The 17,900-nt window shown below is 45.4% G+C and overlaps 1 protein-coding gene and 1 long non-coding RNA gene across 2 annotated transcripts in view; both read right to left on the bottom strand.

Moving 5' to 3' along the window:
* Positions 1 to 17,900, bottom strand: part of Rarb (retinoic acid receptor beta) — a 338,172-nt gene that overhangs the window by 150,359 nt on the left and 169,913 nt on the right. The gene's annotated exons all lie outside the window — the stretch shown is intronic.
* On the bottom strand, positions 3,781 to 4,242 carry LOC146894892 (uncharacterized). Its single transcript, XR_015001311.2, has 2 exons — positions 4,086 to 4,242; positions 3,781 to 3,984 (listed from the first exon to the last, which is right to left on the bottom strand). It is a non-coding gene; the product is annotated as an uncharacterized LOC146894892 (long non-coding RNA).

Below are 17,900 nucleotides of genomic sequence, written 5' to 3'. Positions count from 1 at the left end.
GTGCCTTTATACGGAAGACAAAATGTTGACTCTATGCTTTGACTACCATCTGCGGTCTGTATCCTAGCCAGGCTTTCTCAGTTGCAGGGACTCCCAAACTGTCTGTGGCTATTTTTCAAGCATCCCAAACACATTTCTCCACTGCCCCTTTCTTTTTGCTCTGCAATGCTCTTTGCTTAGATGTGAACGCAGTTACTCTATTACTTATAAGAACCTCTTTTTTTAAGTAACCTACAGACAATGATTCTGATTAAAACAAGAGCCAAACTCTTACTCATTGGCACGCCTTGGCTGGGCATACTGTAGTTTTCAGTATTCTCTAGCGTATCTTTGCTGTTTCTTACTGTGTGTCTCTGAGAGTAGAAAGAAGTCCCCTTGAGTACAGAAACTCAGCCCAGGTGACTGCTCTGATCAGTACCTAGATCCCCAGTGTCTCTCTCTGAGTGACAGAAAGAAAGAGTGACTGGAAAGGGATCTGTCTTACCCTGGGTTACTATTGCTGTGAAGAGACACCAAGACCACAGCAATCCTTGCAAAGAAAACATTGAATTGAGGTGCTGGCTTACAGTTTTAGAGGTTCAGGCCACCATCATCAGGGCAGAGAGCATGGCAGTGTGGAGGCATGTAACATGAGGGCCGGCTTGTTGGGGTATCTGTTCCCACCCGGTACCCCACAACCGGCAAGTCCCAGAGAAAATCAATCACACAGAGATCTCCATAAGTTATAAAGATGATTGGCCCATTAGTTCAGCTATTATGACTTATATTGACCCATTATTCTGATCTATTTTAGTCATATGGCTTGGTACCTTGTTCAGTTGTCAGCTCACATGTTGCTTCTTCGGTGATCTGGGCAGGAGTGGCAGAGGGAGCTTCCTGCTTCCAAGAATATTCCTGTTCTCATCATCCCGCCTTTACTTCCTGTCTGGTTGGCCCACCTATACTTCCTGCCTGGCCAGTCAGCAGTTTATTAAAAAACATGATTGACAGATTACAGATAATTCTCCTGCACCAGAGGCAGACCTGGGGCTGGACCTGAGAGGGTTATATCTTGCATGCAACAGAAGTCAACTGGGCAGTATCCTGAGCTCAAAGCCCGCCCCCTACAGTGACACATTTCCTCCAACAAGGTCACACCCACTCTAACAAAGCCACACCTAACAGTGCCACTTCCTGTGAGATCATGGGGGTCCAATTACATTCAAACCACCAAAGGGTCTCCACTGGTTAGGAGAGCTATGTATAATTTGGTAGAAAATAAAAATGGTTAAAAATCTTGGCTTACTGCTTCAAAGCGATCATAACGAGCCCATTACAAGTAAAATGAAATTAGACACAGCTATTAGATGACGTCAGTAATTAGTGACATGTGTGGCACAAGCCTGTGTTTCTAAGGCATCGATGGGAAGGTTCAAATAATGTTTACTGAGCAACAACAACTTTTGCAAAAAAAATAAAGCAACAGAAACAATTAGCTTATAGCCCGAGACTACACAAATTTCAATAAAATGGGTCATGTCTGGAACTTTTAGAATAAAGCACAGAAAAGATACCTTATATATAACACGTAAGATAAAATAAAAAAATGAAACTTAAAATTCCTGAATAGCTCCACATCTTCTCACTCCTAACTGGCAAAGAGTTTGAAATGGGAGTGTCACCCAAGGCAACAAACTCATGAAAAGATGTCATATCTAACTAAAGTTAATGAGGGCTAGAAACATGGTTTCACAGGTACAACGCTTGCCTTACCAACACGGGACCCAAGTTCCAACCTTACATGCCATGTAAAAAGCTAAGTGAGGCTGTGTGAGTTTGCAATCCTAGTGCCAGAGAGGGAGAGAATCACCGGGGCTTCCTGGCCAGCAGGTCTGTGAGCCCTAGGCCCAAGAAAGATGCTGTCCCAAAACACACAGGCAGACCCTGAGGAAAAGCATCCGAGGTTGCCCTCTGCTCCCTCTGGTATGTACACACACACTCACACACACACACACACACACACACATGGGTGCATGCGAAACACGCACTACTGTCACAGAGCACTAGGAAAGAAGGAGCCTAAGCTGTGTGTTGGGGACTGTGGACCCCCAGACCCTGAATTTCCTGTGATCCCCCCTGCCTGCCGGAGTAAACAGCTTGCTTTCCTATGCTTGCAGCTGCTCTGAGCAAACAACTTGTTTTGCAGCTGCTCTGAGCACGAGACCCTCAGGAGTTCCTGATGGCAGGGGAGTGGTTTCTAGTGGGCTTGTAGCTGAGAGTTAGGGTGTGGCCATTTAGTCAAGGAGACCCTTTGTAAGCTGCCTGGGAACACAATAAATTTAGAGAGCCTTCTTGGCTGTGTGTGTGTTTCAATCTCCAGGCCCTTGCCCTATTCACTAACTGCATCGTGGCGCAGAGCGTCGAGCAGGCTTTGTGCTACAACTGTGCACGAATAAGTGTCAGAAGCAAAGCTGGGCGAAAGAAGCTAGAAATACAGAAAAGGGTACAGCTCTATTCATGCAAAGTCAAGAAAAAATGTTTAGTCAATCTCTGTGATTAGAACTCAGGATGCTGGTGGGGAGCAGGTCAAAACGAGAGAGGAGCGGGCCCTGACAAGCTCAACTTCTTGACCAGTTGAATGTTTGTGTTCACTTGTTATAACAGTCCTAAGTCTGTGCGTGGATAAGTGTACTTTCTCTCATAAACGTCATTTCAACAAGAGAGCTAAGTCAATAGACAAAGAGTGGGTGAGGCGGGTGACTCACAGATTGCTAAAAACCCCCAGCTGGTCCTCTAGCTAAAACATCTGCAAACAGCTACTCTGAGTAGAAGCAGAAACATCGAGGGCAGTAACTAGCATCGACTGGTAATGCTGAAACACAGGGACATTTGACGGACCTCACGCTGGCACCATGTCACTAGGTTCCCTTGGGTAGTAACAAGAGATAATGCAAAAAACCCGAAGTCTAGTATATCACAATACTGCTTTTATTGACATTTTGAGTTAATATCCGAGTAAGAAAATGCAGAGAAAGACACGAATGAGGAGCAGGGAACAAAGAAGAATTAAATGTGCTTTTTTCTCTAGGTAATTGTCCACTATCAATTCCCCACCAAGAGGCACCTTGACCCCTGGGCATTATTAGAAGCTAATAAAGTCCATTAGACAATACAACACCGGTACTGGGGAGTGTTCCCTATCTGTGATTCCTTAAACATGGTTCCTCCTGTTATTCCCAGGTGACAGATAATTTTCAATGTCAGCTGCTGCCCCCCTCTTCAGAATCCCCTGCTTCTAGACACACAAATACACTGTCCTGCCACCCTCCCCCGGAGACTCCTGTCACCTCTCACAGTTGCTGCTGTATCTTTAACACTTTTGGAGAGTCTGGGCAGCTCCCCAGACACCTTATCTGTGGCTGTCCATTCAGTCAGTGAGTTCTCCTTCTCAGTATCACTTCAACAGACAAAACAACACAGAGATATCTTCCAAGGAAAGGCCTTGATTCAAAGTATTGGCTCTTAACTAAGCAGTGTGAATTCTGGGGTCTTTAGAGTCTTTGGAAGAATTTTTTTCTTTTTCTCCCTCCCTCCTTTCCTCCCTCCCTCCCTCCTTTCTTTCTTTCTTTCTTTGTAGCGACATCTCTGGCACTGCACAGGAACAGTATGTAATAAGGAACAGTCCACACCCCACCAACAGTAGAAAATCCTAGCCTCAAACCTCACTCCTTCTTGCACACACGTGTAAACTGTTTTTTGATGTGTCAACAGGCACTGTATCATATTTCAAGACTCAGAGGCTGTGTATCAAAGAAAGCGTGTATTTTGTCTTGGATTGAATTTTGCTGAGTATCAAGAGCATCTCGCAGGAAGTCATGCCATTCTCCTAACCCTCAGTGCCAGCCTGCTGGTGGCTGTGGCTGTCACACTGGTCCTCCATGAAATCATGACATCTGGCTTTGTCTTCCTCATCCTCCAGTGTGGGCAGGACACAGCTTTGACATACTAAAATACAAACGACTCTATCATAACTGGCCTTCCTCTGTGTCTCCCTCCAAGCCATCTCTTTGCTAGTCCCATCTCAGGCTTTGCTCAGGTAGACTCACCATAAGCTCCGCCCCAGGGTCTGGGACTTCCTGTAAGCTCCCCTGCAGCTGGCTCTGGGATGTGCTGGGGGTCGGTACTAAACAAGGGACTGAGATCACTGACTTGGAGACAGCTCCAGTCCCTAGGAAAAATTTTCAGATGCCTCAGTAAGGTCTTGACTCCTTTGCCAAATGCAGACCTGACCTTTGCCTGCTCTGCAGCAAATATTTACCTATGACCTTCTGAAGGGGTGGCGGGAGGTAAAAGCTCGGTCCTGTGCTGCTCCCAGATACCCATGGTGTCAATATTCCGGCTGAGCCAACAACGTGACATCACTGGCTCTTGAACCGAGAGGGGATATCAAAAATTAACTGGAACAAATTTACATAGGTGAGGTTTCCAGATTTCTCCTTACACAGTCCATTTTTTTTTTTTTTGGCTAGGTGACTATGAAAGGTTTCATAGGACCATAAACAAAAGAAGCAAAAGCAAACAAATCTCAAACTCATATGATAAAGAAATTGACACCACTAGGTTCAGATAAAAAGAGAATAATGACAAGAAGTAAATCAAATAATGCCTGTTGATATGGGGTGGATTGTCTTGTTGTAGGAGCCCGACTAGGTTAGACCCAAAATAAGAACACAGAAACTGTATTAATTAAATCGCTGTTTGGCCCATTAGCTCTAGTTTCTTATCAGCTAACTCTTACATATTAATTTAGCCCATCTCCATTAATCTGTGTATCGCCACATGGCAGTGGCTTAACAGCAAAGTTTCAGCATGCCTGACTCTGGCGGCGCTCCATGGCTTCTCTCTCTGACTCTGCCTTCCTCCTCCCATGCTATAAGCCAAGCCAGTTCTTTATTCATTAATCAATAAAAGCAACACATCAAACAGAAGGACCTCCCATACCATTGTCTACCATTTTCACATAGGCCAACACGACATGGCAATGCGCTCCTAGTATTCCTCTGGTATCCCACCACCGGCTTGAAAGAAAGCACCACAGACAGATGTGTGACACTATGTGACACTTAGGAAGGCTGTCCCCTGCCATCTGATTCCCAGAGTGGAAACAAGCTAGAAGAAAGAAAGGTACACCACTGTGACTGACACTATCAGTCATTTTCAGGTCTAGAGCCCATATGGTGCGTGTTGGCCATAATACAGAATCTCATCAAAAGAGAGCAGCAAGGGGCTGAAGAGATGGTCCAGGGGCTAAGCACACACATACTGCTCTTCCAGAGGGGACCCAGGTTCGGATCTCAGAAGCCACAGCGTAGCTCACGATCATCTGTAACTCCATTTCCAGGAGATCGGAGATCCCATTGTGGCTTCTGTGGTACACAGACATACACATAGGTAAAAGACCATACACATAAATTAAAAATAAATAAACCTTTAAAAATAAAGAGAGGTGATGGTAAATAAATCATTGATAACCTACACTCAGAGAACAGGTGAAAGCAAATATGGACCAGAGTAAGCGCTCGTCAATCGAAGATAAAAAGGAGACTAAGATCTATACGATGGGAGATGGGAAACTGTCTGAAGCTCTATTTGCCTAGGACCAAAAGTGGCTTATGCCCAATGTTTCTGAATCAAACTGTACAAAGGAGATCAAGATACCTTCCATGCTTGTGACTGGATGGACAGAACTTCAGTGGATGAGGGAGAGTGGCTCAGTCTTTTGTTCATGGACTAAAATCTCTCCACTGAGCTGTTAGAGAGGGTGCCGGCACAAAGCCCTCGGCGCTAAAGAAAACAAAATTCTACACAGGTTACAGCCTCCGTGGCTCTCTATTGCCTTTGAGGCTTTGTACACTTGAAACACAGCTCCAAAAGAGAGGTGTTGTCACCTAATGTGGTTGGGGATGGGGTTGTGGTATTTCGTATTCTCCACGAATCCTAAATCCTCAGCTGCCCAGGGAAGACCCTCCCACCCAGCAGAGTTAATACTCGTTTTGACTACAGGTCTGAGCGTGTGATGAATGTGTTCAGATACACGCCACGTTTGCCATGGCCAGCAGCCAGGAAAATGTGCAGCCCCAGCAGAAGATGCATATGGGGTGGGAGCTGAGCATGGCCGTTGGGCGCAGCCTCCCTGACAGATGCTCAGCGACAGAGCAAAGCCGGTTAGGCGGTCTCCTGGGAGAATGGGGAGACCTAGGTGAAATCATTTTTTTGTACTGTCAGTGGAAGGTATTTCTGAGTTACGCATTTTTCTGTGGCCCTGAGTAATGACTTCATAGCAATAGGCATAGGCCGCTGTGACCACGGGGTCCCAGGTCACCAGATGGAATCAGGGAGAACCTGCTTCGCTGATGCTTTTCTACCTGAGCACTTAGCAGCATCAGAGGTTGTCATGTCTTAAATGCTACGGTGGCATTTCTTCTGCTGTAGCTTGATTTACCATCTATGTGGAGCCTGGCAGGTCCTCCTGCAGCAAGTCTTTGGTGGTACCCAAGACACCAACAAGCCTTCCTGTGGTCACTGTCTGTACTGTATCCTGGCTGTTCACAGCTTTTGGTTATGCTCATTGAGAAACCATGGGAGAAACAACCAGTCCCATGTAGCCAGCAAAAGGTGACATGTATTGTGTCTAGGGTTGAGTCCCCAGAAAGAGATACATGCGGTTTAGAATAAGGGTTGCATGGAGATCCCTGAAAGCTATGGCAGGGAAATAAAGAGAGGCATGATGGGGATGGGGGCCAATACAGGACATGCTATGGAAGTGTTACTACTGTGGACTGTTGTAGTCACTCCTGGGGGGGATTATGGGAGACAGTGCAGAATGCTCTCAAAAGTTACCCTGCTCAAGAAGCAAGATGGCGTGGGGATTTATCTCCCAGCTTCCTGTCTGTCATTGCAGGGGCTGCTGCATTGTTTGATGCTTCCAGCCTCCCTCTGGCATGAGAAGGGAGGTGGAAGGATAGGGTTCAGACACTGTCTACATCAGTGCATGTATGTATGCATGTATGTGCACATGTGTGTATACATGTAACAATATAAAAGAGATACTTCAGTGAGTGTGTGTGTGTGTGTGTATGTGTGTGTGTATGTACATAACAATATAGAAGAAATAGATGTAAGGCTGGAACTAAGACACACCACCAAAAGGAAGCAGCCAGAGCTGAAGTGTGAGGCAGTGTCCACAAAGGTGAAAGAGAGCAAAGAAACTCTCCAACGTAAAGGTGGAGGTGATAATGATGACTGTGCCTTTAACTGAGAACCCATATTCCACAGACTCTCGTTGCTTTTTATATACTGCGAAATACCTCCCGCACAGTGGTCACGGCCATTGTTAATGTTCTCATGGCATAGACAAGAAAACCAAGTTGCAGTTTGCATGGCTGATGCCCCAGTGAGGAGTGGCCCCACGGAATTTACATCCATGCCTGTCTGACTATAACTTTTGTGTTCTTTTGATCCACATATTAGTCGACCCATCTGCCATCCAAAGCAAGGCCTGGGGCAGGAGCCAGGAAGCCAAGGTCTGTTGACGGTCACCTCAAACACGGGACCATAGGCAGGGAAGAACCACACTGGGGGTACTATGACCCAAAGCACACAGCTGGTTTGGTGAAATGGCCTGGGAGCTGCGCTATGGAAAGTCAACCATTTACAAACAATCCTATGAACTAGAAACACAGAGCACAGCTGTGAGGAGGGTACTCGCCTCAGACATGGTTAGGAACAGAAAGCAGAAGCCGCTGAGGATGACGGTCAAGATGTCTTCGTCTAGTCCTGAACTTTGGTTCCGCTATGCTCAGTCCGGGCACTTAATGAGGAGGCACAGCAGTGCTGGCTGTGGTTCCTACCCTGCTGCTCACTTTCCTGTCTCTGACTCCAAGGCTTAGCCCTGGCTTTGGTAACGAGATCTTTGAATGGGAGAATGAGTTAAAGGGGGAGACTTTAACTTTAAGAAGAGGAAGATGTGGGATGGGTGCTGAACTGAATCATGTCTGGAAGTTCAGTCACAGGAGGTCAGACAGGTCTGATGGCAGGTAGCTTTAAGGCCAGGCAGAGAGGCCTCAGAAGAAACAAACCCTAGATCTCGGATTTCTAGCCTCTAAACAGAGCCAGTATATTTCTGTGGATTAAGTCACGGTCTGTGATATTTGTTATGCAGCTACCCTGACTGATGAGCTTCCAGATGAGGTCTGACTACTGCTTCAGAGTGAGTGTCCACCTCACCCAGAAGAGGACTTCTCTTCTGACTGGCCATGACCCTCCCTGCGGGTGGGGGTGGCTCACCCGAAAGGGTGGAGGTGGCTTACTAGGAAGGCTCATAGCCACCCCCTACCAGCAATACCAGACATCCTCAGTTGTGGTCATGGCTCGCGCCATCCTCCGAGACTAGTTTTGCTTCTCAGCTTCTAGCCCTTCTGAAGCTGCCCCCAGCCACATCTGCCAGGATGCTGCCCAGTGAACCAGCAGGAATAATGGTTCTGAATTCTCTGAACTTCTTGGTTAGCAGCATAGTTGATAGTAACTTTCTATGACGACAGAAACATATCTACAGCATCAGTTACACGTGACAGATGTGTCCCTGAGATATATACAGTGTTGGGAAGGAGCAGAACAAAAAAATTTCAGGAGCCGCACCCGGCTGGTGGGTGACCTGTTTGGCAGGCATCACAGTCTAGAGTGTGTATTGTGACAGTTCTGGCACACTCTGGGGGATGGGACCCTCTTTGGAATCCAGTTCTTGAGTCACAGGATAGGGACTCTTTGAAATGAGAGCCCAATACATCACCACCCTGATCAACTAGGCTGATGAGGCTGCAATTTTGTCTTGAACGCCTGGTAGGGTAGATTTCTTTCTAGTCTTGTACCTTCAAAACCAAAGTTTTCAATGCCTTTTGTAGGTTTCGCTGGGTGTAGGTTGTAGGTCTGGCCAAGAGAAGAGAGAGACAGCTAATAAAATTTACAGGCCTGATCTCAGAGAAATGTGACCTAGTCAACATTGTAGATTTAAAAGAAATGTTATTTACCCTCCAGTTGGCCTTCAGGGATCAAGGGCTGTGTTTCTGGTATCCTCCACATCCCCAAATTATCAGAGAATCATTTTTCCTTTCCACAGATAGAAAAAATGTAGAGTAAGTGCTGGCTGGGCATGGAACCATCTGGATTCCTGAAAAGAACACAGTAAGCAAATGTGTTCCCTGAGAAGCCAGCAGCAGCCAGAGCGGTTGTGAAAAGGGACCTGGAGCTCCACGCTGGAAGTACAAACTGAAGATGTTCCCGTTGCCATGGGACTGGGATGTGCTTTCCTCTGCTGGCAACATTTGAAAAATCAAAGCAGTTATTCTTGGGTCTGCCTGTCACCCTGTTCCCAGGAACTTGGGCATGATAGGTGCTCAGAAAACTTCCGCACCTACTCAAGGCTCCTCTTCATTTCCCAGGGAAGAAAAAATGGGAATGAGCATGCAGGATTTCAAATTCTACCCTGATCCAATTTTCCCTCCCTAGAATGACCATGTTCCCTAAAAAAAAACACAGACCGCTGGGTCAGCCATGATGTCCCTTGTCTAATGTGCACAGAATCTTGCGAGTCAGGGTGACTGCAAGGACTGAAGGGAGATGAGCTTTCTTCTCTGTGGCTGTTGCCAGCTTTGCTGGAATGTAAACAGCCCAGTAGCACCCCCAAAGTGTGGAAAGAAAGCTCCAGGACATCTCATCGGGAGAGGGGGCCTTGGAAAGTGTGAGCTAACAGAAACCACTGGAAGCAGGGGCTGCAATCCGAGAGGCCAATGACGTGTTGACAAACACCACACCTCCCTCTTTCTTCAAATCCAGATCAAGCTGTTGAAGCAATAGCCATTTGCAGCAATATCCCTGTCCAGGACTGGGCCCCTCCCACCTCTCAGCGGCCCTGGAAAGGCCCAGGTGGAGCCTATCCAGGAAAAAAAAAATCCTGAAACACACAGGAAAAGTTGTGGGAAGCTTCTTCCAAGCACAGGCTCCTGGAAAACACAGGCTCATCCTTCTCTTTCCCTACCCCACCCTCTCCTTCCTTTCTCCAAACAATGCACAGTTTGTAAAAGCTGTCATCCTTTTGTTTTAGTAGAGACTGAGGCTGATTTCGCAGAAACAGAAATGGAAACACCGGGGCTGCTCCCAGCATTCAAAGCTGGTTGCCAGATTTCCCAGGCAGCCATCGGGACTTATAAGAAAGCTGAAAAAGTCATTAGGATGGTCACATGGTGTGGGACATAGTCCCCTCTCATTTCAGAACAAATTAAAAACATTAAATCACAGGACTGCAATTTTCATTTTGGTTCTGGTTCTGAAGTTAAGCCGGGGTCACGGCCCTGGCCCCATCTGCCGGGATTACCCTGGTTTAGACGGGAAGGTGAGGCAAAGTTCAGGCTTCTCTGTCCACCCTCACTCACAGAGGCAAGGGGGCTGCTGTTCCAGAGCAGAACCGACCGTCAGTGCTGGAGGAAGTGGCCTAGCAGCACCCGCCTAGAGTTCAAGTCTATGCTCCGACGTGTGCAGGTCATCAACCTTGGCCTTTCCTCTTTGTGGGAATCCAAATAGGAACACTGTTTTTGTCCATGCACTTCTTTTCTCTTTTTCTATTCTCTACCTTCTTGTCTCTCTGTGCTTTGGCCTGAATCTGTTCAGCTGTCTTGTCTTAGAGTTCATTGATTCCCTCTTTAGCAGGGTCTTATCCGCTACCAAACCTACCTCTGGGATCTGTGCTTTAGGTAATATATTTTAGCTCTAAAATTTTGGCTGCTATTTTTAGAAACAGAGTTCCATTTTCCAGTGAAATTCTTCATCTAACAATTTATGTCTTGAATACATTAATCATTATTTTATTTAAGTATAGATTCTGGATTACTTGTGGGTATGTTCTAGTACCCCTCTCCTTCTCTCACCCTCCCCTTCTCTCACCCATCCCCTTTCTCATTCATCCTCCTTCTTCTTTCCTCTCTCCATCCTTTCAAAACTTTAAGCAATTTTCCCAGACGTCATCCATGACTTTCTTCACACCAATGAAGTTCATACTGTCTGCATGACTGGCTACCCCTAGCTGCAAGGGAGTCTGGGAGACAGACCATCTTAAAAGAGTACATTTCTATATTGAAAAAAAACAAAAATATTTTTATTAAGGATTAAGTGGAGAATACTCAAGGTATCTTCTGTAGTTTCTAAAGCTTTAACTGAAGTTAGAGGGAAATATTTTTTCTGAGGGCCAGCCAAGTCCATCAGGCTAGCCAGGTATATTTATTGGTAAACCATCACAGAGATACTTGGTTAGATGAAAATTCAGCCCTTCTGGGGCAGATCTGTGCATACGTCCACACATAATGCCCTCAAGTTACAAAGCTAAAAGGATATGGTGTAAAGAATCATCCATTTGGAAGTAGATCAGGGTTAGTTTTGCTGAAGGGTGGTAGGTATTTTACGGTGGTAAGACAAGAAGAAATGCATGAGTCCTGGCCATGCCACATAAGTGTGGTGGACAATGCAAAGACATGTGAAAATATGCCCAAATATAGCACTTGTGTAACTCTTTTATTTGCTATGCCATGTTTAAAAACTGGAATTGCCCAGGTATAGTGGAGCAGGTTTGTACTCTAGTACCTAGGAGGCTGAATCTGAGGACGGTGAGCCTGAGATAAGCCTGGGCTGTCTAGGGAATTCAAGGCTGGCCTGGGGGCATAGCAAGACTCACTAAGGTTAAAAATATAATAATAATAATAATAATAATAATAATAATAATAATAATAATAATAATAAATAGTAATACTATTAATTGGCAAGCCTGGGAAGATAGCTCAGTGGCTAAAAGGACTTGTGGTTTTTGTAGTGGACCTGGCTTCAATTTCCAGTATTCATGTCGGGTGGCTCATAACCACCTGTAACTCAAATACCACCTGAGGAGTCCAACCCCTCTCCTGGCTTCTCTAGGTACCCACATATATATGTGTATATACACACACAGACACACACACAGACATATATGCATACATGCACACACAGAGGGATGCATAAAAGTATAAAATCTTGAAAGAAAGAAACAAATGTAAATTGCTAACTGAGAAGTATAAAAACAGAAGTACAAATACTTAACAGCCCTCCCGTTATTTGAACTTTTATACAGATACAAGTTTATAGCATCTTATTGAAATTGAATGTATAAAACTATAGCTAGTGGTATATGAATATACACACTCATATATGCACATGTGCACATGTATGTGTATGGTTGTTGACTTAGATTTTTAGTGTCTCTGTCATGGAATTTGCTGGAATTCACGATGCTGTACTGTGGGACTTGGGCTTGTGGAGCCCGCCTGTGATCTACTTCCCATATGGGGGGGAGAGGGCTTAGAAATATCAGAGTGTCTCCACATTAAAACCATCACCTCTCCCCCTGGAAATATGGCAGTGGTGTTATATCTTCCAAGATATATGCCAACAATATTTCAAAATATGATGAACAGTGCCAATAGCTTGTAAAGTTGGGCACATCTTTCCTTGTTCTGCCTTAGTGATGCCGTCTGTCTTAGTGAAGGCTGGACCTATGAAATAGCCTTTTAAAAGCCTGATCGTGGCTTTTCTTTCCCCCTGGTGCAGCAGTGTAACTTTTACCAATAATAATGGGAGTTACTTGGTACACTCGAGTGATTGTGTGGCTCGCGTAGTTGATGGTGATGGACCAGTTCATAAACTGTGACCTGGAGTTCAGGAGCCTGTACTAGTGACGGAGACTGGTGCGTGTGTGTGTGTGTATGTGTGTGTGTGTGTGTGTGTGTGTGTGTGTGTGGCGGGGAGGGGGGTCCTATGTGAGAACATTGCACGCCACGTCTCTCCACGAGTCCTCAAACATGGCGTTCTTCTGCCTTGTTATTTTGATATGAACAGTGCACGGACACACAAATTCAAGCAAATTTCCCCTAAGAATCTACAACTTCCACATCCAGAGATTTAGTGTTCTTCCAGTCTAATTTTAGTTAAAGAACTAAATATTTCAACACTTTGCAGTTTTATAAAAGCCCAACATTTAAAATATATATTTTAGAGGGAAATTTTACATGTAAGAGAGTCTACTAAGTTTCACAAATAGCACAATTTTTGTGTGTATGTATATCTGTGTTTGCATGTATATGTATTTGTTTGCATGTGTGTGAGTGTGTCTGTTTGTGTGTGAATATGTTTGTGTCCGTGTATGTAGTGTGTAGGCCAAAAATTGATGTCGGGTGTCTTTCTTGATTTTTTTCCACTTTACTTTTTTAAGATAAGGTCTCCTACTGATCCTGGAACTCACGAACTCAGTCAGGCTGCAAGGCCATTAAGCCCCCGGGGCTCCCGCCTCTACTTCCTCAGTGCTGGGGTTTCAGACACATGCTTTTGTGCCTGGCTTTGACATGAAGGTCCAATCTCTGGTTCTCATGCCTGGGGGAGGCTTTTTTCTGATGGAGCATATCCCCTGTGAGAGGCCTCTTTAACGGGGTGCTGATCCCATTAGTGAGGGCCTCACCCTCGTGACTGAACCATCTCCCAAGGGCCCCATTTTCTAACATCATCCCATTGAGGATTTAGTTACACCTTGCAAATCTGAGGGACAGACAGTAAGTCCAAAGAACTGGACACACCCAGACCCGATCTGACTCATCCTGACTGCCTGTGATTTACCCTTTGAGTCCAAAACAACCTAGACTTCTAATGGTTCCTGGGTACCCATCTTGTACTATCTGTGCTGTGACTCCTTGGTACCTGTTTTGTACTTTCTGCCATTGCTACCCTGCTGGCATCACTGTTCTTCCTTGTTTGGCTTGCCTTTGCCCCAGACTCAAATGGTGTGTGAGAATGGTCTGTATTCTGTCAATTATATTTTAAATAAATGCTGATTGGCCAGTAGCCAGGCAGGAAGTGTAGGCAGGACAACCTGACAGGAAGTAGAGGTGGGTCAATGAGAACAGGAGAATTCTGGGAAGGAAGAAGCTCATTCCTCTGCAGTTGTGACCCTGCCACAAAGAAGCAAGATGTGACTGCCTTGCTGAAAAATGTACTGAGTCATGTTGCTAACACAGATAAGAATAATGGGCTAATATAAGTTGTAAGAGTTAATAAGAAGCCTGAGCTAGTGGGCCAATCAGTTTAAAAGAAATGTAGACCTCTGTGTGATTTCTTTGGGATATAACGATTGTGGGAACCAGGCAGGACAGAAACTCAGTCAACACTCAGATATTCTGTTCTTTATCTTTGAGCCTTTCCCAGTTCTGCAAGCCTCTTTTCCGTCAGGACTGATGTATTCCCAGGATAACTAGTGTTGTTATTCTATGAACACCACTGCCTTTGTTAGACTCAGTTCTTGGGCAGCCCCCATGCTGTTTGCTTAATTATGAATCCCCAGCAGCTAAATTGTTCATGGAGGCAGAGGGGTTCTCAGTCAACAGCGTCAATGCATAGAGGCAGAACAAGTGCCTAGTCAGCATTCTGAGATGACTGGGCAAAGCCCACTGGGGCTGCTCAGAACTGCAAAAGCTCCAGCTGTCTAAGTGCTGAGATGTGTGTTGGGTAGAGGGGAGCAGGTATGGCTGTTTCAGCCCTAGACCCACTCCACAGAGGAGCTTCAGGTCCTAGCCTCCATCCTGGTAAGGAAAGAGGCCTTGGGAGATGTTTAATGACTCTCTCTGAAGCAAGAGGCTTTTGTCTGATTCCTGTCTCTCAAATGGATGTGCTGGGAAACCCAAGTCAAAGCGGACCTTGTTGGGTAAAAGCCACAATAGTACTCAAGATGAGATAAACTGGGATATTACCAGGAAAGAGGCTTAACGAAACCCCCAAATGTTATAGCACCTACGATTGGCAATCAGGGCTGCTAGAGACCTGATAGGCCACCCAGTGGCTTGGGTACCTGGATTCCATCAAGACAGAGCCGTGTCCCCTTCTGGAGGGTCTGAACCTGGAAATGTGTGTACATGAGGCAGGCTGAACTCTGAGTAACACAGGTCACTCAGGATATTATCCTAGGACATTACTTCACCTTCTTGAAACAGTTTTCTGTCCCTTAGACACTGTAGAAGGGTCATACACCTCTACTCAATGAAAGACATCTGTGGCATTTTCTGCCTCTAAGTTAAAAAAAAATGCTCCCTTCAACTTCAAACAAAACTTGGTTATAGTCTAAAAAATTTCTAGATTAAAAAAAAATAGTCTAAATTCACCGACAAAATGAATAGAAACACCAACCACCTTTCCCGCACATTTGGGAACACCCGGAAGTCCCTGCAGTCTGACTCTAGACTCTCATTTGCTTTCCCTCATGCAGAGAAATTCCTTTCTCATGAGATATTCCCCGAATTGCCAGAGCTAGTGGGAAGTCCTACACTGCATACTATTTAATTTTAAGGTTTTTCTGTCTAATTGATTACCAACTACAAATTTCATTTTGCCAAAGAAAAATCAATTTGTTTGTTTCATGTTGAAAGTAGTTTTTCAAATAAATTCTGAAGGTATACTTATCAAGCCCTCTTATCTCTCATTAAACTAATGTTTTCAAGTGTAATTAAGAAGAGACTGGAGAGCCAAGTATATTGTAATTCTGTGACATTAAAGAAGACGTATCAAAATGATTTTACAATCATATCATTACATCAAGCTCTACTGTGACTGCAGTAGCATTATAACCATAATTAATTAGCTGTGGTACAAATTACTAATAAATCTTTAGAAATTAAATGCCTAATTTTTCAAAACCATATGTCTTCATAAATTGATTATTTAGAATTTAGAGGCTTTTTAATTAGGGAGAATTTATGCAATGCCCTATGTAATAATTAGGAATCAGCTTTTCTGTAATATTATTGAACATCAGCAAAAAAAAATGAAATCTTCGGAATTTAGTCTGTGTTAATTATAGTATTTCACTGTCAAAAACAACATATATGTAAAGCTTAAGAGGCTAATGTGGCCTTTTTATTTCTCTATTTTCCAGTCTTATCTCTTCCCTGCTGGAACTGTCAATGCAATGGAACCCAAAACTAAATGGGCAAGGGATGACATCCCCAGGGACGGAGTCCTTGAGAGTTTTCCACTGGAGATTTGCACTGCTGTGCATTCAACACTCTTTTCCCATTCTTAAAGGCAATGCAGAGCAGGGAGTGGAGTTCCTGAGAATTGCCTTCATTTTCAGCGATTATTTTGACATAAAAACACCAAAGCTCCTTTGTCAGAAAGGAAGGGACATCATCTGGGGTTGAACGAAGACATTGAGGGACTAAGATTTCATCCTGCGTGTGACCAAAAGACCCAAAGATGGGGAGAAGCTGGAAGATGAGCCCCTGGGAACCTGCCGTGCCTGTGGAGGGCAGCCTCCAAAGCTAAGGTTCTTCTGTAGCAGAATGGGTCGTGGAAGCCAACTGAGATATTCCTTGTTCCTGCCTACTCTGGGGAAAAAATGAAAATGCTTTAAATGAGAGAGGAAGGAACACTTTTAGAACCATCCCGGGAGGTTGCAACCAGCCTGGAAGCTGACCAAGCCATCTCGCTCCAGCTCCCCTGCTTTGTGGCCGATGGGCAGGCAGACTCTGTGGCCCCAGGGGATCTCAAAATGAGGCCAACTTTTCAAACTATCCAAGAAGAAGAGTTCCTCCTTGCTAGCCCTGTGAGTCTCCCTGTTTCCTCCTGTTAGGTCTTCTTAGAGTGTCAGCTGGCCCCTTATCTAAAGGGCTTCCAGTTTCTCTGTCACACCCCTGAGCACGTGATGTCCAGGGCCACTTGTTAGCTGGAAGGAGCAGGGAAGATCAACCACAGTACCCAGTTCCCTGCTGCAGAGAGCAGAATTGACAGGAATTCACATCTGGAGGAAGAATTGTGAATAAATACGGTGAGAGCTCAGGACGGATATCCGCAGCACCAGTCCACGACAGCCATTTTCCTATCGACCAGCTCAGCACTGGTGAGCAGCGAGGCGTCAGTAGCCCAAGGGTATGACATCCCATGCGAGAGTTTTGAAGTCTCCTGGAGGCAGAACTGCAGAAAAGAACCCAAAGCACGGCTGCTGACAGACCTCAGAAGAGAGCACAGACTTTTCCAAAGGAGCCTTGGAAAATGGTGTCAATTTTTGAATTCTAAATTCAGTAGGCAAATTTGCAGGCTGACTCAGGAAGGTTCTTGCCGGAAGCCAAGGGCTATGCCCGAGTCCAGAATGTCTTTGCTGTATGCAGGGAAAGGGCTTGCTCTTTCCCTCAAAGGTTCTGCCTCTGCCTCGCAGCCAGGAAAGAAGCCCTCTGAGGGCTACCGAGTGCTCCTTAAAACTGCCTAGTGCTCCCGACTGCCCTCAGGATGGTCCCTCCTCTATGGTGATCTAAGACACTGGCCTCTCTCACTGCCTGGTTGACCTTTCTGGTCTCTCACTGGTGAGCAGCCATTCCCCACCCCCTCCTCCTTGCGTTCTTCTGGCCACACCTTTGTTTCTAGCTTCCTTACACACACACACACACACACACACACACACTCACCTGCCCAACGTGATTTCCCTAGCAGGATTTATCAACAGGCTGCAAACGCAGGAAAAGTACAGACCTAGCTGAATACACAACTGACTCTTCATTTCTTTAAATTTTATGGATGAACAGATTTCACCCAGAAAGGCACAAGAAGGCTAGGCCATTCTCTTTTCTGGAGCACAGACAGGCTCCTGAAGAAGCTACAAGTCAATAGCGCCAAATATATCTCCGTCAGCCCACCTCCTGCCACTGCGGGCTCCTGGCAAAGAAAAGAATGTGCTGGAGCAACGAGGCTTGTCAGTTCTGTGCTGGAGGAAAGGCTGCTAGTCCTCGTGTGGGTGGCACTACAGAGCTGGCCTT

This window comes from Myodes glareolus, chromosome 5 (genome assembly GCF_982192425.1).
Source record: "Myodes glareolus chromosome 5, mMyoGla1.1, whole genome shotgun sequence".
NCBI classification, from domain to species: Eukaryota; Metazoa; Chordata; class Mammalia; order Rodentia; family Cricetidae; genus Myodes; species Myodes glareolus.
The sequence above is the reverse complement of the archived record's forward strand: the minus strand, read 5'-3'. Positions and strand labels throughout refer to the sequence as shown.